This window comes from Rhynchophorus ferrugineus, unplaced genomic scaffold, assembly GCF_030347505.1.
Source record: "Rhynchophorus ferrugineus isolate W39M unplaced genomic scaffold, kcgeb_rfMv2 rfM3, whole genome shotgun sequence".
NCBI classification, from domain to species: domain Eukaryota; kingdom Metazoa; phylum Arthropoda; class Insecta; order Coleoptera; family Curculionidae; genus Rhynchophorus; species Rhynchophorus ferrugineus.
In genome coordinates this window covers 21,622,159-21,635,670 of record NW_027472582.1, presented here as the reverse complement: position 1 = coordinate 21,635,670, position 13,512 = coordinate 21,622,159, and the positions used below count along the sequence as shown (strand labels likewise).

The following is a 13,512-nucleotide window of genomic DNA, read 5'->3' as shown; positions in this document are numbered from 1 at the left end:
TGCACATAACGAAACCATCATGGGAGATCACCATAAATTGTAATTGGTGCTGTTGAATTAAGCATTAAAAGAAACGATCATATTTCTTAGCAATTTATAGCCCCAGAAAATGAAACGTTCCCCTGTTTCAAAGCAACGATAAAAAAAAGGAATCCAATTAATATATAGGTTATTAAAAGTGTATAATTCGTAGCATTCATAAATATAAAATTTCATTCAAGTCGCGTTACGGAATATTTAAGGACGTTATTATCGCGATTATTATAATAAATTTACATATCAATTATCGGTGCTATTAGAAACTGATAAACTCTTTCACTCCGTAGCGGTTTTTCCCTTTATTTGGTTATTGAACGAGTCTTAAATTACCATTGTGTTTTCTATGTCATCTTTTTCAAACACATGTTGGATGTTTCCGTTCCTAGGCCTGCTTGACGTCGACATCGTCCGATTACACGGGCATGTGTAACGAACTATGAATGAACTCTCAGACTGTGGGGTTATTGTGCGCAGTTGGTTTTTTTTTTCGGATCGAATATACCGAGCAAACTTACAGTCTGCCTTACAAAATTTCTATCGACAACCCTCTTCATTAAAAACTGATGAAAGCTGCGCTGTATCGATATATTCAAATATTTTAAGAAAATGTAGCCCACTGGAATGGATTTATTGAAATATGCTCTTTCTTTTATTTTTTAATTCGCTGTGTTTATTGGAAGGAATCCAGAAAATGTAAGGATAATCTTAGAATATATGAAATCAATATCTATAAATAGGTAAGAAAATATAGATATAATATGTTTTATTATTAAGTAAGGAATAAAAAACAATGTTGCATATGTTCTCATTATATCCAATTATTGCTCTTAATAGAATCGCCCTTTTCGAAGATAACTTTTTTTTAATAAAACATCATTCATATAAAAAAGTCCAAAATAAAAATAAGCGTCATCTAAGCATTAATTGCCTTTTTAAAATAGATCCCAAGATACCATATGGGGTGACCCTTTCTAGACAAGGGTTAACATTTCATCCAATAAAGCATTTACTTCAAAAAATCAAACATAATGTCAGTACTAGTTTTTTTTAATAACAGTATGATTAAGGAGAAAAGCTTTAAAATTAAGAGATAAAATCCCAATACAGATGGTTGACCCAATTACCGAGTGTCATCGAAGAAGCTGGTCTAATTACTAGATCTAATGCATCTGGTTGTAAAATATCAACTGCTTTTATCATAAACAGTCGTATAATTTACTATATGCCTATCCTAATTCTCACATATGCAGTTTTACTACTTAACTAAATCAGTGTCAACAACAAATAATTAAAAGTTAATTATTCTTAAAAATAAAATGATTTTTTTCCTTCCTGATGATTTAACTAGATACTTTTACAAGAAGTGATAACGTTGATGCCAAACAAGGAAAACTCTTAATGTTTATTTATTACATAAATTTCCAAGTACTACCGTTAAACATGAGAAGGAAAATCCATAATATTGCTTGGTAAAATATAAATGTATTTATTTGTGTTATTTATAGTCGCGTTATAAAGTGTATAACAATATTAGTAATAAGTATGATACAGTATTATTTAGTGACTGGCTATAGTAGCAGAATACAAATAAATAAATAGAATTATAATGTAAATAACGTAGACAGTCTGTTCTTTAGCAGTAGCCTTTACGAATCAAAATACAAACTACCGTGCGGCTCTTGAAGTGTTTTCTCCATTATAACATATATATGCCTTCCTCTGTAACTGTATTTGACTGACTTGTTCCATCAATTTTTGACCAATTTGTATCCCATCCATGTTATAGTAAAATCCCTAAAGTGTTCCGGAAGTCATATCTCGTCTGAGGATAGGTATTTTCTAGGAAAAAACTGTTTAAAGTGTGCTTTCAGAGTCATAAATCAGAATTCACGGATTTTAGTGGTATTTTTGGGTTATATGAGCAGTTACGTTATATAGATGTTTTCTTCTGTAATCATAAGCATTTAGTTTTGTTTGAATTTACCGATTTCAATTGACCGTTTTCAATCGGGACTGTGGTAGGAAACCCAAGGAATGCACCAAGAATGTTTGTTAGTTTTTGGACACGATGTAAATTTGTTTTCGATAAGATAACGTTTACTGTCGATATTATTGCTTGAGTTTTTGTGGATTAATCTGCAGTTTTAAAATTCGAGCCATTTGATACATCATACAGCTATTTATATTATTTATTATGAATAGTGTTTCAACTCATTTTGTCCGTTATCATAAGGAAAATAAAGAAGAAATAAAACTAAATTCCTATGTTTATCATTTGAAAATTAATGATACATTATTTCATAAATATTATGAAACACTACTTCTGTTTTGTATGTATATAAAATTCTATACTTAACGAGACGTAAATGTGACAATAAAAATTATAAAAATGATTAGTCTGGCATCGGTATTCAATTTAAAGAAAGCGAAATACTTGTAAACACGAGTGTTCCCACAAATTCCGTACAACGTCGAACAAGAAACGAAACCGACCTATAAAAATCTTCATAACATATCATATTAAAAGGACGCATTTTACACATCATCACATTACGAAGAAATCTCGCGACACAACACGGCTTTATCGATATCGAACCGCGGAATAACAGTAATTGCGGTATCTTCTAGGCCTCGTTCTTTTGTTTACCATTGTATGCAATGAGACGACCGTCACAAAAGCGTCACAGTGTAGTCAGTCGCGTTCAATCACATCGCCAATTCAACAACCGAATCCGAAAATATTGTATGTAAATAGTTCTAAGAACGTCTTCGAGCGTTTCGTTTTAAAGTAAAAGCTGAACTGTAGTGATTCGAACGGAGAATATTTTAAAGAAATCAAGCCTGTACGTATAGAGATATTCACGTAATCCTTTTTGGGCAATTGTTATTTGCTCTTTGAAATATGATTTGAGTTGGTCAAACCCTCGAAAAGAAGCAGTCAACAGTATCTATAAATGGACTAGAGACTGGAAAATACAGCTTAATAGCTACAAATCTGTCCATGTTAATTTTGCTATATTTAATTTATATCAACTGACGGATGCGCGATTCCTCAAACAGGATCAGATAAATACCTCGGCATCAACCTCGATAGTAAGTTAATTTGGAAATACCATGTTAGACAAATAGCAGAGCAGATTAGTCTAAAAGTCAAGCAATTGTGCTGGAAGGAATCATAAAGCCAATTTGGACCTACGGGGTGCAAATATGGACTTGCAGTAAACATCAAACCAACTAGTAATGCAACGCATATAAAACAATGTTCTACGATTAATTACCAATGCTTATCGCTAATAACCAACGAAATGTTCCAAATACGAATTCAAGTGTTCGTCTTGAAACATGAAATAAGGCTGCTAAATTACAGAAACGTAGAAGCAATACAGTTACTGGACAACACGCAGGAAATCAGAATATTGAAACGAACCAAACCACACGAACTTGTATGATGTATAAGTGTAGTTTTAAGTTTAGCTTAAGTAGTTTAGTTTTATTTTAATTTGGGAAATAAATACATACTGTATAGTAGTACAGTAGTAATAAATCAATTTGTAAATTAAGATTGTACCAAGCCTATATAATGTACTAGCGACCCGCCCCGGCTTCGCACGGGTGCAATGCTGATACTAAATTAAATACACTACAGAAAAACATAGCGGCCCGCTCCGACTTTGCACGGGCATAAAATATATATGCTTATGTCACTCAATGAAAACTTGATTAAAATCGATCCAGTAGTTTTGGTTCATTCATTACTGCCCTTGGCCTGCATGCATTAAATTTGGAGTAAAACAATTCCTCTTCCCCTATACTTACTATGAAGATTTCCTGCTATCTTTGGAATATCTAAATTCATACAATTTTTATTACATTACACATTTTTAAACGCCAATTTTAAATTTGTAATATCTCCGAAAATATTTGTTTAATTTACATGCTGTAAGGAACCATATTGATCTATATTAATTGCACACTGTATTTAAGGTACTTAATTCGATAAGGTTTAATGCCTTATTGCTTAAAATAGCTTCGTAAATAAGCCATTTTCTCACGTAAAAAGTAAACAATAAAAATGGTTAATGTGGGTTATCCCTAAAAGATAAACATATACCATCGCGGACTTTTTTGTAGACCTTTTTATGGTATACAATACTGTAGTACATTAATTTGATCTAACTCGTAGGGTTAGGCAGCGTTTTTGCTAATTGCTAAATAAGCCTAAAAAAATAGGTTAATTTACGACATCACGTTAGAAACTTCTAAAATTAGCAATGTTGCCTTAGTATATTATGCATGTATTATACATATAAACCTTCCTCTTGAATCACTCTATCTATTGAAAAAAACCGCATCAAAATCTGTTGCGTAGTTTTAAAGATGTAAGCGCACATAGGGATATAGGGACAGAAAAGGCGACTTTGTTTTATACTATGTAGTGAAGATTAAAAGATAGTTGCTAGTATGCATTCTGACCATTTTTTTTACTTTAAAAATGCTCTATTTTACAATCTAAAAATTATTACAAAATATCCTAATCATAATATTTTCCTTATATATATTTCATATATTACTAATGTTCCTTTTCCATGCCATAACATATAATTGGCATTTGTTAACATTGATTTTAATTTTACGCTAAACTAGCTGACCTAGCAGGCTTTGTCCTATCTGATCTATTAGAATTTAATTGGAACTGAAATAAATAAGTAAAAAATATATTTCAAAAACATTGTCTTTATTGTAATGCTTTTTGATTCACAACATTGTTAGTTTTATTTTCTGGCGAGTAAATATATAATATGTTGTTGGTTTTATATCTTTTGGACATGTATTTGATGCTTATTGCATGCATTTTCTCACTTATTCAGCATTTCGAAACTATTTAGCAGCCAAGCCAACTGGTAATTAGAAGGCTCTTTGCATGGTGAGTACGTTAGTTGCTGTGGAACTTCGAAATTCGAGCTTCAACAGTATTCTTCGCCACTCTTCCAACATGCGCAACAACAATGCTTTTAATTCACATTGACACATCTGCAGTAACAATTTTATTCGATTTTATGTTAGCAGCTCCCGATTGTTAGGGAAAGAGGTTTTAAAATAGTAAGGATATTGCTCAGATTTTGATTTGATTTACATTAAATGCCAATGGTGCCCTTAAACTAGACAAAAGTCAGTGTTGTTGACAATATTAATCTTCGTATTTTAAATGAATTTTGAAAATTCTTACATCTTACAGTGCAAAATGTCAAGGATTAATGTGTAATCTTGAGACAATTGCAATGATGTACTATTAAAGAGTATTTTTCGTAATAATTTGTCCCTCAACATCTAATAACATTTTTCATTATAATATGACTCATTATAATTATAGTCTGCTCAAGTAAAGATAACTCAAAAAAAGTATAAAAATATAATATTATAATATGATAAAAATGTTGCAAATTATTTTAATTTTAGCGTTGTGAACGAATAAATAATTATAATGTATATTTTTTCTGTTTCATTAATTTTATCATTGCAAATTAGTAAAAACCATTCATATTTAAGCTAAATTTAATGGTGATGAGCTCTTCTTATCTCCCTTCCGTTTTTGCCTCTTATTTGAAAAACCACTATCAATGTTTTATTCCACAACGAGATAAAAGCGGTTAGGTCTATGGTTTCTTTTTCTAGAAATAAAGCTCACAAAGAATCTTTATGTCCCCCTAAAACCAGACACAATGATTGATTTGTATAAAAAACATCTTATTTATATCTCTTATACATAAGGAATGTCTTGATTTTATAGTGATATCTAGCTGAATAATGGCATATAGAAACTAATGTAGTTGGTAAATTGCTAAAAATATTTAAAACAATATCAAAACACGTCAATTATTCTAAATGAGTTCTTTATGTAACTGTAACTCTAACTTAATCATAAAAATGAAGAATATTGTTATTTTACTCTTATTATGTAAGTGGCTTTTAAACTTTCTAGAAAGTTTAATGGCTCGAAAGTTCTTGTCTTATTTACACGAAGTTACTTCCCATAATCTCAGAACAGTATGTGTATATTTGCTTAAGTCAAACAAGTAAAACATTAAAATCGTCATCGTCAATTATATGTTTTATCAATTTGCTAACTAAGGAAAAAAGGTCTACAAGACTGATAATTTTACATCAATAATTACATTCTATTATTAGTATTATGTTCATTGAAGTAAATGGCTAAATTAAACATATTGTAATGATATGTTTAATTTCTGTACCATATTATTATGAAACAAACTGCGTCTATTGAAAAAGGACAAAACAAAATATTTTCCAAATAAAAGGAAATTGAAATTATTGTTTGCATAACATGTAATAGTGAAATAGCCGATAAATTATATAAATATATGGGTCGGTAACATAATTGGAAACTGATAATTATGTATTAATAATTAATATTTTTATTGAATTGTCATTAGTATTATGTTGCAATAAATACTTTAATTAAAATTGAAACAATTAAACATCTTATCTAAAATCTAGAACATAATTATGTTAATTTTATATATTAGTCACTATTTAGTATTCCTTATATTTGATAAAACTGTCCGCTGCTTCTCTTCTTCGCTGTACTTATTGTTGGTTTTAAATATGCTAAAAAATATCATACAATTATAAATCTATTAATTCTGCAAAATAACTAGAGTTTGGTAATAACACAGTAATATAACAATTGGAGTACAATTAATATTGTGTTCATTTAAATAAATTAGAAGGTAGCGAAGAATCTTTTAGATAGTTTGTATTAGATATTACAAAATGAGATGAGATTTTTTTTTGAGTTAAAACTGAACTGTATTTATAAAGTTCATAATTAAGGTGTTCATAATTTATATTTTTATAATATTTAATTTCTCTGAAGTATAATAAAATCATTTTTCTTTCTGTATTTCTACCTCACAGCACTATTGTAGTATTCACACAACCTAATAATAAGAAGTTATTAAAATTTAAATAATTCAGCGAAATAACTATATAGTTATATCTAAATTGTAATTAATGTTATATTTATTAAATAAAATGATTGAATTAATTAATTAAGAAAGTAGAATTAAAACATATCCTAAAGTATAGTATGTACAAACAACTTTTCTTTCAAGTCTTTTGAGACTGTCGAAAAATTAACTCAACTTTTTTTAAAATATATTTTAAAGTATCCTCGGTCCAACCACGGTTTTCAGCATCCCAGAGGACATCCGGCCTTACCCAGCCTGGTTACTGATGTGACTGGGATCATTTTCCTTGTCGGATCTTACACTCTTGCCTAGGCAATCACTAATTTTAAACAATCAAAAACATAAATTTACGACCATGTGGCCATCACAACAGTAGGAGGACCGTCTTTATCATTGCGCCACCAAGCCGGCTAACTCAATTTTCATCTTATTCTTATGAAGAAGTGTGGTGAAGCTCATTAGACCATACGGAATCACCGGAAACAAAGGACAGTCGGAAGGAGCAATGTCTGGTGAATATTGCAAGTGGAGTATTGGATTCACCATGTCACCTTGTGATCGAGTGTTCTCATATAGCATTTGGATAACTTCCTCTTCTACGGTTTTATCACGTTTTTTGACTTCATTTCCAAATTCCGGACAACTTGTTTCACTTAAATCAGCATGATCACTCATTTTTAAATTCATTCAGATTAAAGAAATAAAATAAATATTTAGATGCTAAATTGCTAAGATTTGAAGGTTATTAGGAGATTTTTGAAACTAGACAACAAAAAACAGACAACGCAAAGCAACTAGATATCTTTGGTACAACTTGTTATGTTTTAAATTCTTTGTGTTGCCAACTAGGGTTTATTTGGACTGGTTCTAATACTTAACGTGGTCTCGGAATCACGGTTCTCGGCATTAACCAACTGACAAGTGACCAACTTGAAATGATTCGAGAAGACATTCGGTCTTATCCGTCCTGGTTACTGACGGGACTGAGATCATTCTCCTTGTTGGATTTTACATTCTTGCTTTTTGGACAATCACAAACATAATGTTACGAGCAGGATTCTAACCTGCGACCATCGCAGCAATAGAACAACCGTCCTGTCGCCTTTACCACTGCGTTGACCAGGCCGGCTAATTAGTATTTCATTTATTGAAGTAAATAATTAACAATTGTTAACAGAAAGTGAAACAATGCCTAGATATACTGTTCATATTTATTTGTAGATAGCTTTGACTGAATATCTGATTCACAGGGAATACGCGCTATATACACTTGTGATATTAATACCACTATTATATCACTTTAATCATCAATTGCTTAAAAATACATTAAACTATTCACAGCTTTCTTTCACCACCTGGTATTTTAATTTCACGGGATCTTTAATAGGAAAAAGCCCATAAAATATAAAAATACTCAAGTATAAATAGAAACGACCGTAGAAGAGAAAAGAAAAACTAAATTCGAAATAGACATTTTTTATCCCTATTTTTATATTTTAATTTCTATAAACAACTCGGTCCCTTTTATGAAAATATATTTAAGTAATAAAAGCAACTACAAAAATAATTATGACAAATATCCTAAGGGATTTTAAATGACTTCATTAAAAGGTAATATTTGTTTTTTATGATTGTTTACGTAGAAACGAGATAAATAACCGAAACACGTATTGTGTAAACATTCTTCTAAATACCTTGAAAATATACATATTGTTAGTATAATGCAATTAGCGTTCTGTTGGTTTATACTCGGTACTCGAGATAATGTAGTTTCTGGTTAATTTATTCTAGGGTAGTTTTAAAATCGATTCTCGTTAATTATGATGAATTTATGGATTTAATTTTATCTTTGATCGTTTAATGATTTTAATAATGGTCAGTTATTGGGCGTATCTTTTGCAGTGTAGCGTTATGTCATATATAGAAACTGGATGAACATAAATTAATCAATCATCTATTTTAGTGGTTAAATAATAAATAACAATAATGTATACTGTGTATACTATAACAAGTATGTCGTTACTATAGAGACTAAGTAAAAACCGTTGAGTTGTCCAGATATATACATGCTTTCTATATTAAAAATGGCTGTCAGTCATTGTATTTTAATGAAAATCGTGATCTAGCTGATAAAAAGTGAAAAAAATGGTTTGTACCTGTTAATAGTGATGCAATAGCGACAACATTTTGGGGGAATTCGCCAATAAAAGCTTTTATCGAACAATTCAAGAATCTAAATGATTGGGAGTGTCAATAAGAAAAAATTGCGTAGGGAATAAAAGACACTGAAACTATATTTCTTATATCTAACAAGGTTTTCCCAATATAATAATTCCTTTCTGTTCCATATTGTCTTTTTTATTATTATATCTTACATGTTTATGCTTAGTTCAATTTTCATTTGCAAATTAATTTATCAGTATTGTTCTGTTGTACTTGTATCGATACACGTAATAATTATTCAAGTGGTACACTTTTTTCGTAAAACTTTGCTACAATAATGTGTAAACATTAAATGAACCATGTTTTATTCAAGAAAACTGTTTACAATGAAAAACTTTTTACTTTATACATTAATATCCACTAATACATAATTTAGTTGTCATTCAATTCAATAGGAGATTTTTTTTTCAAATTATATTTTGACATCACGATCAATTTATTAGTGTTTTTAAATACTTTCAGTTTTTAGTACCCTTTGTAACTTATTAATCATTAATTAATTTTCAAACCAAACGAAACTGATATTGAAATTCGGCGATACGGTTAGTTACGCCGAAAGAAGTAATCAAAGTTATTTAATAAAGTTAATATTAATCCTAAGAAACAACCAGGCCGTGACTAGTATAATTACTGAAAAACATACCAAGAAGGGGAATTAGAAAACTCACCAACTGGATCCACGCGATCAATCATTTCGACTGAAACATTTCTGGGAGATGGCTAAAATTATCATGATCCCAAAACCTGGAAAATCACCCCATGAAATAAAAACCTATAGACCCATCTCACTGGTGCGAGTAACGTCTGACGTATTTGAAAAACTCCTATTGAACAGAATATAACCTAATATATAAAAATAAACTGGAGTTAAAATATAGGAACATTTATTGGTTAATTGGAAGAAAATCATAATTAGCAGTACATAATAAATTGCCTATATAACCTATGTGCATATAGGGAATTTGCAAACATTTTGAGAACAAAGTCCTAAGATTTATTATTTATATCCACCGAGATACTACAGGACTGATTACTTGAGCTGGGACCTTATGACTGACTGTCAGTCATAAAATCAAGTTAATTGCAAGGAGACATGAGGACAGACTCCAATCTCATGTCAATATCGACGTAATACAACTCTTAAATAACGCCAAAACATGACACAGACTCAAAAGAATCAAACAATTTGATCTTTTGTAGTGTAGTGAGGTTTATTTAATAAAAAAAAACAGCAGTATTAATACATAAACGTTATTACACCAGGGTCCTCCTAGATATATATGAGATTTAAGTTATTGTAAGAAAAAATATAGATTAGTCGGCAACGACTAGTAACGTTGTAATAAATAAATTTAAAAAATAAATTAACTTAAGAATGTTGTGTTATGCTCCTTGATAGATGTAAATAAAAACTGTATGAATTTTGATACGGCATCAGTGGCAATCAATATCGAAGTAACGAATATCACAATGGAACATGTGTGAGTACATCGTATCCGTACTATGTGTGTCCCGAGCGCTCAGGTACGTGGGGCGTTGGACGACAACGACGGTACCTTATTTTAAAACCGATTCCACAGTATAAATAGGTCGTCTGGAATTCCTGAACAACCAGCTTGTACGTTACGAAATCGGAGCTGGTCGTAATCGTCGCCTTCATTTTTGATTTTCTTTCTCTGTCCGTCGGGAATGCGGAAAAATATTGGTCATCTTAAAGGAACTCGCCGTTTATATGGCAGCTTTCTTAACCGTTAATTTGGAGTTATTTTTATTTGGCTTCGTACTTTAAGATCTTTATTTGAATTAATTCGTTTTTTATGATGGCTTTTACCTAAAAATTGCTGTTGCTCTTTTTAAACCGATGAATTAGTCAAATTAGTCAACATTTTTAACGACAAAAATTGTTCTAATTAGTAATTTTACAAATATATTTACATTTTCCTATTTGTTTTTTTTTTGAATGCTGATTTTTACTTAAGAATATATATTATTTGCTTGGATCTAATTAGAACGTACTATGAATTACTTATCAATGGCACTGACCTTTATATTTTGGGATTTAAATGTAGACTGAATTTTAATGAAAAATGAAAAATTAATAAACTACAACAAATAATTGATTATCATTATATGATTGTAAGTAATATCATATGCTTAATTCTGAATGTAGTTATACTGTGTGCATTTTTATTTTATGCACAAAATATCAACTTACAATGTATATTTTGCGCAAAAATAAACTACCCTCTCAATTTGTGTTTATAATGAAAACCGTTGAGCGCCAAATCGAGATGTTGAGTCACTTGAGTCATAAAAGGTCACTTGTTTCTCTCGATTTATTTTTTGATTAGTTAAAAACAATCCGCGTATAACAGTCAATTGGCCATATTGAAATGTTTCTGATGTTAGTTCACTCTACTGATAAGTTACTTGATGATTTTGAAGTGTTATTTCGCAGACATCAGAACAACTAATTTTAAACGATATTTCAGAAGAACGTTACTTGTTATATATTTAAAATAATGTATTATTATTGGAAATAAAGCAGTTTACATTTTACTACTGTGATAAAAAAAAATTAAGACATAAAGTCGAGGCTTTCTCAACACACAACACTGATTCTTCTCAACTTTTTTTTATTGATATTAAAAGCGAATTGACAATGATTGAAATTAAAATCTACTCTAGAATCGAACTCAACTGTTTCGAATATTAAACACAGATAGTTCTCAAACTTCAATGTGTTACGAGCGTCGCTATTTATATTTATGGCATAATCCGGATAATCGCCGAGTGCTAAATCAGGACTGTATAGCGGATTCAGAATATCGAATAGATGGGTGATCTGATCATTGGCCGGTCAATAATTTATAATTTGAACCAAATGTGTGAATACTTGCTAATGGAGAAATATTCGCCCCTTCTTGGATTTTCCGTATTTCTCCGAAGACTTCTGGCAAACAAATGATCGCATTCCATTCTGAATTGACCTTAATACGTTGTTTTAAGATCACTGTCATTGTGTCACTGGTAACGCTAAATAAACAACCGTTCTCTTCGATGTGCTTTTTCCTCGAACAATATTTATTGGATTTAGCATACCTTTTGGGCTGGTAAGCTCAAATTCTAGATTTGCCAGATCATGTCATATACAGCTTTTGATATACATTGAACATATTTTTTAAAAGATCCTTGCATTAATCAATCAATATATGGCTCATGTTTTTTTAAGGATTTTTTAATGGCCTAATGATCAGCAATATCTTATTGATGCTGAACAATTAAACTTCCAAGTATGTCTCATTTTAACGATATGTCACATGATGATCTTGTTTTATATGATATACAGCCTCAATATTTTCTGGTCAGAAACCTGCGTAATCAAATATCATCCAAATAATGCTCTATGAACGATGTGATAGGTTACTTGACGATTTTAGAACAACTAATTTTGGGCGATATTCCAGAAGGTCGAGTTGTCGATTTTCCAGAATTGTATCGAAACAGGTAACTAAATAAGAAACTAAATACTTTTTTGGAAAAGCTATTTTTATATCACCTCAATGTATTCATTAGATAACAATATAAATAAATCCAAAATGATTATCTTATGTTAGATCAGTAAAAATTCCGTTTTCCATAATAATACCAAGGTTGAAACATATAAGTTATGTAACTTATTATTCATTAATATGTTGTACTCTGTACAATGTTTAGATTAGAATAGAAAAAAATAATGTTACCACAAGTCTTATTCTCTAGTATGTGATTTATGGATTGGATTATGGAAATTTAGTTCAGAAGATTAAAATTTGAAAAACGCAGGCGCACCTAATAAACGGTGAATAAATCATACAACTTTTGCTAAATCATTATTTAATTATTCCTCATCGAACTTAACGTACCACTTCGTTTATCTTCCTGGTTTCAGCGAACCTGACACTTGCGACTGTCATTAAGCAATTGTATCTGTTTCCTTATCTAATTCGTTTTTGTCGCAGCTGATGTCGTTCGGATGTCTTATTCCGTTGTGGTGCATCGTCATTACTGGATCGGGTTCTTCCTTTCTCGGATCGGAAAGCTTTTTTAACTTATCATTATCTAGCGCAGAGTAAAGCGCGATCTCGTTTCGTTATGTTGTTTTTTTCGTCGTCACTAATCGTGCGTAATCGTTGGTAAGTAATGTTTGCATTATTTGGTAATTTGTAGGTATATTAGTCGAAGGTATTGACTAATGATGTTAATAGTATGCGAGGCCGTG

At 30.6% G+C, this 13,512-nt stretch overlaps 1 protein-coding gene across 42 annotated transcripts in view; it reads left to right on the top strand.

The window, feature by feature from the left end:
• Window positions 1–13,512, top strand: part of LOC143192762 (uncharacterized) — a 175,324-nt gene that overhangs the window by 111,992 nt on the left and 49,820 nt on the right. The window contains exon 1 of one of the 42 annotated variants that reach the window (XM_076398353.1): window positions 13,274–13,426. The exons of 40 other annotated variants lie outside the window; for them this stretch is intronic. The gene's annotated coding sequence lies outside the window, so the exon portion shown is untranslated. Of the gene's footprint in view, window positions 1–13,273; window positions 13,427–13,512 lie in introns of those variants that run through there. One more of the 42 variants, XM_076398331.1, reaches the window with a different exon arrangement.